Below are 8,139 nucleotides of genomic sequence, written 5' to 3' on the forward strand. Positions count from 1 at the left end.
CACTCTTTCTCTACTTCACCAAACCACCGTTCACACACTTCCATTCTCTCTCTCTCTCTCTCTCTCTCTCTCTCTCTCTCTCTCTCTCTCTCCACTGCCACTACAGGGATCTCACACACTCATCTGTCTCTGCGCCACAACAAACAACCCAATGCTCGCCCCTTTCTCCAGGCAAACCTCGCCTCTCCATTGCCTGCCTGCCTTGTCTTCTTCTTTCTTTCCAACCTCATCTCTCTCTCTACTGTTCTCCTTTTTCTGGTCTTCTTATTAGTTTCCTGGTTTTCTTTTATTATTTTTTTTTTCTTTTCTTTTGTTATTTTTATTTTCATCTTTCTATTCTGGTCTCCTTTCTACTTTGTTCTTTTTTTTTTTTGCTTTTCTTTCTCTGTTCCCCTTTTTTTCCAGTCTTTTTTCTACTTTTTCTTTCCTTCCTTTATTTGTTTTTTTATTTGCCTTTTTTTCTATTTCCCGTCCTTCTTTCCTTCCCTACTTCTTTCTTTCTCTTTTTCTTTCTACTTTTCTTCCTCCCTTCCTTCCCTACTTCTTTCTTTCTCTCTATTCTCACCTGTCTACTTTCCTTCCTTCCTTCACTCACTCATTCCTCCCTTCTTTCCCTCCCTGTTTTCCTTTTTACTTTCATTCCTTCCTTACTTACTGTTTTTTTCTCGTTAATGTCCTCCTTTTCACTACACAATTACTCCACCACACCACCACCAACTCCATCACACCATCCCTTTTCCCCTACAGCAAAGTTCCACTATACCACCACATCACACCACCACACACCACATATCACCACCACACCAACTCTCCACAAACATTCCTTCACCACACTATTTGAATCAAGCCTCAGCACTCCACAACACCACTGAACCACACCATCAATCCATCAACCCACCACACTGCACCACAAACACCCCTCAACCACACAACTTCAATGTCAATTTGCTGTTCACTCCATCCTACCTCCACTCCGTTCCTTCCTCCTCCTGCCATCCTCCCCACCCCGTCATCTCCAGCATCTGTGTCTCATTTGTCTCCCCAGTCGCGGCAAGCATTAGTAAGGGCGGCGGGGGAGATATATTCATACATACATCAAGGGACACACGTTGGTGCTCATCTGTCTGGGAAATGTTTGCAGTATCAAACGTGACCCAATGTAACCTTACCTAACCTGGCATAACCTAACCTAACCTAACCTAACCTAGCTATATAACCCAACCTAACCTTAACCTAATATAACCGAACTCAATCTGGCATAACCTTATCTAACCTTAACCAATTGTAACCTATCCTAACCTACCCTAACTCACCCTAAGCAAAAAACAACCATAAACTAATAACACTCCCAACAAAAGCACAATTCACTCCAACAAGCACCACAACACATTTCCTGAGGCGTATACGTAACTTCCCCTGTGTTGTGTGTCTCAATGTATCAAAAAGCATTATACTCGTACATTTTTCCCCCTCACACGCTCTCTTCCTCAAGTAGCTGGAATTAAAGTGAAGGTACTCTTATTTTCATCTCTCTCTCTCTCTCTCTCTCTCTCTCTCTCTCTCTCTCTCTCTCTCTCTCTCTCTGTGTGTGTGTGTGTGTGTGTGTGTGTGTGTGTGTGTGTGTGTGTGTGTGTGTGTGTGTGTGTGTGTGTGTGTGTGTGTGTGTGTGTGTGTGTGTGTGTGTGTGTGTGTGTGTGTGTGTGTGTGTGTGTGTGTGTGTGTGTGTGTGATGTGTGTGTGTGTGTGGAGCGTTTAAGGGAGCGCCGCGCCCTGCTTTAAAGGGGGGCGGTTAGCGAGGCACCCGTGCATAATTGAGAGGCTGGGGGGATGGGGGGGGTCTCCTGGGACGGGGCTACAGAGAGCAATATGAGGCAAGGGTGGAGAGGACGTGAGGTAGGCGGGGCAAGGTGGCAGTGACAGGGTGGGCGGGGTTGGGTGTGGTGGGTGTGGTTGAGTAGGGTGGATGGGTGGGGTAGGGTGGATGGGGCGGGGAGGGTAGGGTATTGTGGAGGTCAGGGGAGGATGAGCGGTGGAAAAAGGGTGGAGGTGGAGGAGGAAGAGGAGGGAGAGGAGGAGGAAAGTGCTAATTTGAGGACTGCTCTCACAAAGGTAATGGCAAAAACAACAACAACAACAACAAACATCACCACCATAAACACAATCACCAACAACGAAAAACACCACCACCACCACCACCACCACTTCCAACACCAACACAACAACACCATCACCAACACCACAACAACAACACCAGAACGGCAGCCTGCGAGTGTCTGTGTGACTAATACACCACACAACACAACACAGCACACACAATACCAGTAATTACCGCCTGCCACACACACACACACACACACACACACACACACACACACACACACACACACACACACACGGTCAGAAAAGGTTCCATGTACAGTCTGAACAATAAAACATGTTGAGCTTCACCTTCTCAGTCACGGTAATAAGTCTCGTCACATCTTAGACTGACTGTAGTTTAGGATTCTTTTCTACTTCCCCTTCTTCCTTCCCTGCTTCTCTCTTTCTTTTTTCTTCTTTCTATTTTCTTGCTTCCTCCTTCTTTCTCTATTATCTCCTTGCTACTTTCCTTACTTTCTTCCTTCTTTTCTTTCTTGGAAGTTGATTGTAATGTTGTCCTATCTTGCACACACACACACACACACACACACACACACACACACACACACACACACACACACACACACACACACAGTCTTCAGTTTAGGAAAAGAAAGTATTTTACAATTTTTCTGCACAGCCATTCCATCCATCCACCCCCTCCCCACCTCCATCCCTCCATCCCTCCACCGCTCCACCTCCTCTCGCCCTCCACCCCTCCGCCTCCTCCTGCCCTCGAACCGAACAGCCGCCATCCATCACGATCGCCCACATCGACACGCAAAGGGCGGCGTGGCCATGAAAACGGTGCACGCGTGAGGAAGGAGACAGGAAGCGAAAGGCAAGAGGTGGTTGGTCATTTAGAGAGGAGAGCGTGTGGTGGCATGACTGACTGGACTGATGGACTGAATGATTGAATGACTAAATTACTTATTGAACGATATATTGACATGCTGACTGACTCAACCACTGACGAACTGAGTGACTGATTGAACGAATGAATGAATTACTAAAACACTGATTGAATGATCGATAGGCTGATTGGATGATTGACTCAACAACTGACGGATTGATTAACTGAGTGAATGAATGAATGCATGACTCAACAACTGACGGACTGACTGAATGAATGAAAGAATGGATGAGTTGCTGACTGAATGACTGACTGACAGGTTGACTGATGGACTGATTGAATGAGTGAATGAATGAATAAATGAATAGTTAAATTGCTGACTCAATATTTGACTGACTGAAAAACTGACGGACTAAATGACTAACTTAACGACTACATTTCTGGCTGAATGGTTGATTGATGCACTAAATAACTAGCTGACTGGCTTACTAGATCAAATGATGGAATGATTGATTGGCATTAATACGGTTAACACTCAAGCGGATTAGATGAGTCACCGTCCTGGCTTCACTCATGACAAAGAAAACGGAAGACACAGTTAGCGGACTGCAATCTCCTCGATACATACCTGCGAAAGACGAAACATTATTATTATTTGCTTTACTTTTGAAATACAATAAGTGAAACAAGTTATCATTGCACTTAACATATTCATTATAATCCGAAAAACATTATACGCAATATCTACAACACATTTTAAACTAGCTGATATTTACAAACACACATAAGAAAGAAAAAAAAGCATTGATAAACACGTGTCTATAATTCTTCAACACAAATGCACACACTCGAGCAGCAACTTTCCTTTTCATCACGGGCCAAAAAAAATTATTAGGAACCCACATCCAAGTATTTGTCAATTTGTATCTTTAAAGTTTCCCGTGAATCAACACTTAATCACCTGAGGGCAGCACAGTGCAAATGTTTACGACAGTTAAGTGTGATTCACTTCAGGAGACTGAAAACTCTCCCATACAATCTTGTGGTCAATGATAATTTATACAGGCTGTTGTTTTTGTTATAAGGAGGAGGAGGAGGAGGAGGAGGAGAAGTAAAGGTGTGTGTGTGTACGAGTTCGTGCATCCTTGCATGCATGCACACACACACACACACACACACACACACACACACACACACACACACACACACACACACACACACACACAGTCTGTCTGCACGCTGATTGGCTAGCTGACAGTGTACCTGCACGCTGATTGGCTCAGGTGGCCGAGCTAACTCCAAGCTGACAGTCCCAAGCAGCACGGGGCTCCATTTCACGCCAAGTATAGGGGGTGCGGACGTACTGCCAGCCAGACAACAGTCAGTAAGAAGCAACAATGAGCGCCCCAGTGAACAACACTTCAAGCCTGCAAGGAGAGGACCTGCCTATGCACCGAGAGAACCAAGAGGAACGCGGAGCCCGCGAGGAGTCTGCGAGGATGTCTCGCGGCACAAGTTGTCGCCTGCTGGCGTGGATGCTGGTGGGGGCGGTGCTGACGGCCGCGTGCGTCGGCCTGCCCCTCGCGTGGACCGTCGCCCTCGAGTGGCGCACGCTGCGCGAGGTCGTGCTGGCGTGGCGCGAGGAAGGACCGCACGCCACGCGGCTGGGCAGGCTGCGGCAGGGCCTCGCCGCCGCCTGGTGGCTGGGCCCGCTGCGCCTACGCCCTGCCCTGGATCCGCTGCAGGAGTGCGGGATTCCCGACGGCGACGACTGGCGGGAAGTGTTCGGGATGATGACGAAGACCAGGCAGGCGCTGCGCTGCTTGGAGGAACAGATCGCCAAGGCCGACGAGGAGCAGGAGGCCTTCAGTAGGACGCTGCTAGTGGCCCTGTGCTCCCTGGCCAGCACTGTGGCCCTGCTCGTCCTGCTCGGCCTCCTGTGCCCGTGCCGCGGCAAGAGACGTGCACAACACGTGCACGAGCCTTCCGTCACTCTGGCTGAGCAAGACGGAAAGCGAGACACGCACGAACCAAAAGTCCCTCCTCCCTGTGGCGGACAATTCACACAGGGGGAAGGAGACGGCAAAGACAAAAACAAGATCAAGAACAAGAACAAGAAGAAACAGAAAAAGAACCAAACAGTTGAAAAAGAAGATGACAAGGAGCAACGTTCTATTGAGGACGCAGAACAAGCAAGTATTGACGACACGGCGACACGAGAAGTCGAGGAAAAAGGGAAACTTGCTGCAGCAGAATGTGAAGACGAAACGCAAGACAAGAGTACGATGGAGGAAGACAACAAAGACATAATGGCAGAAAGCAAAGAAGTGGAGGAAGGCGTTCAGGAAAAAGAAGAGTGTGATGCGAAGGAACCCGGATAACTGAGGGAGAAAGAGACTGTCACAATAAGTGGAAATGCTTCACAGGGAGACACAAGCGTTCAGGAAGACAAGAAGAAGACAGAAAAAGAGGAACGCGAACACAAGGCGGTGCTGGACTCCCGCGCCGCGCCAGACAGCAAAGCACCAAACGCCGCAACGCTGCACGCTGAGGTGAAGGTGACAACGACGAGGACCGCCGCGCCCAGCCTGCCGCACACCACCCAGGGGCGTGTTGCCACCTCACCGGCGGCCGCAGCCACACCGCAGGAGCCAGCACGGGGCGCCGGGCAGCGGGAGGACAGGCCGCGGCCTCCCTGGTGCTCCCTCAGTGCCCGCTACGACGCAACACTGGCGGGGCTGCACCAGGAGGTGGAGGACTTCCAGCGGTGGGTGAGTGGCAGCGAGGGCGAGGGCGTGAGGCGTATGGCGCCCGTGAAGGCCGTGAGGCGGGTGGTGAAGTCCCTGTGGCCTCGGGCGAGGGTGGAGGTCACCGGCAGCCTAGCCACGGGCCTCTACCTTCCCGACAGCGACGTGGACCTGACCGTGATGGGCCAGTGGCAGGCGCCGCCGCTGCACCAGCTGCGCGATGCCTTGTTGCGGCGCGGCGTGGCGGCGGCGGCGTCCACCACCGTGCTGGACAGGGCCACCGTGCCCCTGGTCAAATTCGTGCACGCGCCCACCGGCCTCCACGTGGACGTGTCCTTCGGCAACGTGGCGGCCGTGAGGGCCGTGGCCTTGGTTCAGGACTTCCTCGGCCAGTTTCCGGCGCTCAGGCCGCTCACTCTCGTGGTCCGCTGCTTTCTGCGGACACGCGGCCTCGCCGAAGTGTACAGCGGGGGCGTGTCCTCCTACGGCGTGACGCTGATGGCCGTCAGCTTCCTGCAGCTGCAGGCGCCGCCTCCCCACTCCTCGCCTCACCTGGGAAAGGTGCTGCTGGATTTTTTCCGCTTTTATGGATTCATGTTCGATTACCAGACGTGCGCCATCAGCGTGAGGCGAGGAGGGCGCTACCTGAGCAAGGAGGAGGTGCCCACGGTCATGCCGGGCGGCCACCGGAGGTCCATGCTGGCCATCGAGGACCCGCTCACGCCAGGCAACGACGTGACCCGCGCCTCCTTCCGCGCCGCGCAGGTGAGGCAGGCCTTCAGGGACGCCTTCCAAGTGCTGGCCCCAGCACTGCGCTGCGCTGCCCCCGCCGCCACCGCTCGCGGCCACTCGCTGCTGGAACCTCTGCTGGCAAGCTCCGAGAGGAGGAGGGTTAAATGATGAGGAGAGCACTGCTCCCAGGCAGCAAGGAGGCGCCCTGGGAAATCTTGAGTTAAATACATTTATTTCAGAGACGAGGCGCGCCACGCAGCAAAACACTGCACAGCACAACACAACAAGACAACACAACACAACACACCAAAACATAACACAGCAAAACACAACACAGCATAACACAACATAACAGAATACAACACAACACAACATACAACACAACGACACGACACAACACAACACAACACAACACAATATAATACAACACAACACAACACAACACAACGCAACGCAACGCAACACAACACAACGCAACACAGCACAATAGAACGCAACACAACACAATTGAACACAACACAAACACAGCGCAACACAACACAACAGAACACAACACAACACAACACAACACAAAAGAACGCAATACAACAGAACACAACACAACACAACACAACACAACACAACACAACACAACACAACACAACACAATACACAATACACAGCAAAACACAAAAGAACGTAACATAGCAAAACACAACACAACACAACACAACGCACCACAGCAAAACACAATAGGACACAACACAGCAACACAACACAACAGAAAGCAACACAGCAAAACACAAAAGGACGCAACACAGCACAACAAAGCACAACACAACAATAGAACTTAACACAGCAAAACACAACACAACACAACAGAAAGCAACACAACAAAACACAGTAGAACGCAACACAGCAAAACACAGCACAACACAACACAACACAACACAACACTTACACTTGCGCTGGAGTCTGTCATAAAAAAAAAAAAAAAAGTGACGCTGGGAATCACCGCTTCACGAACAACGTCCCACAAGAATGAAGTTGAGTCTGATCTGCACTGTTTGGCATTTCTTATTTTCCTACTTGAAGTTTTGAAGTTTTAAGAATTACAGTAGACAACAAACCGCAGCAGTTTCGGGAACATGCTTGTGTGAATCACTGCTACATAAAGAAAAAGGGCAGTACAGCAGAAGACTCCTCCCCACCCACTTACCCTCCTCCCCACCATTCCCGGCCGTTGCCATGGTCACGGTCACAAAAAGTATCATGCAGTATGGAGAATCTGACATTGGATTTCAACGAGCAGACGATGAAAGGAAGCATTTATCTAGACTGCTTCAATCTGCCCCACAGCTGGCCTCCTGCAAAAAGCTGTAAAGCAAAATGAAAGCACAGGGTCGGGACACAGGAGTGGTGGCTTTGCTGGGGAGTAGTAGGGACGCAGCAGTAAGTCTGACACAACATTCGCTCAGTTGCTACAAGAACACTGCTCCTTTTCGAATTAATGCAACACCCATCCCTCCTGCAATGATAGTTTGATTTTAACTTCCAACACGCTTTTGTGGAGGTTAGGAGGGTTTCCAAAGTTGTTTTTATGCTTTCAGTGATACTTTAACATGGATTCTGCATCGTCAGTGGTATAAAAAATAAAATAACCCAACTATTTCCCTCCGTGGCCTCTGA

The sequence above is a fragment of the Scylla paramamosain genome, chromosome 18 (assembly GCF_035594125.1).
Source record: "Scylla paramamosain isolate STU-SP2022 chromosome 18, ASM3559412v1, whole genome shotgun sequence".
NCBI classification, from domain to species: Eukaryota; Metazoa; Arthropoda; class Malacostraca; order Decapoda; family Portunidae; genus Scylla; species Scylla paramamosain.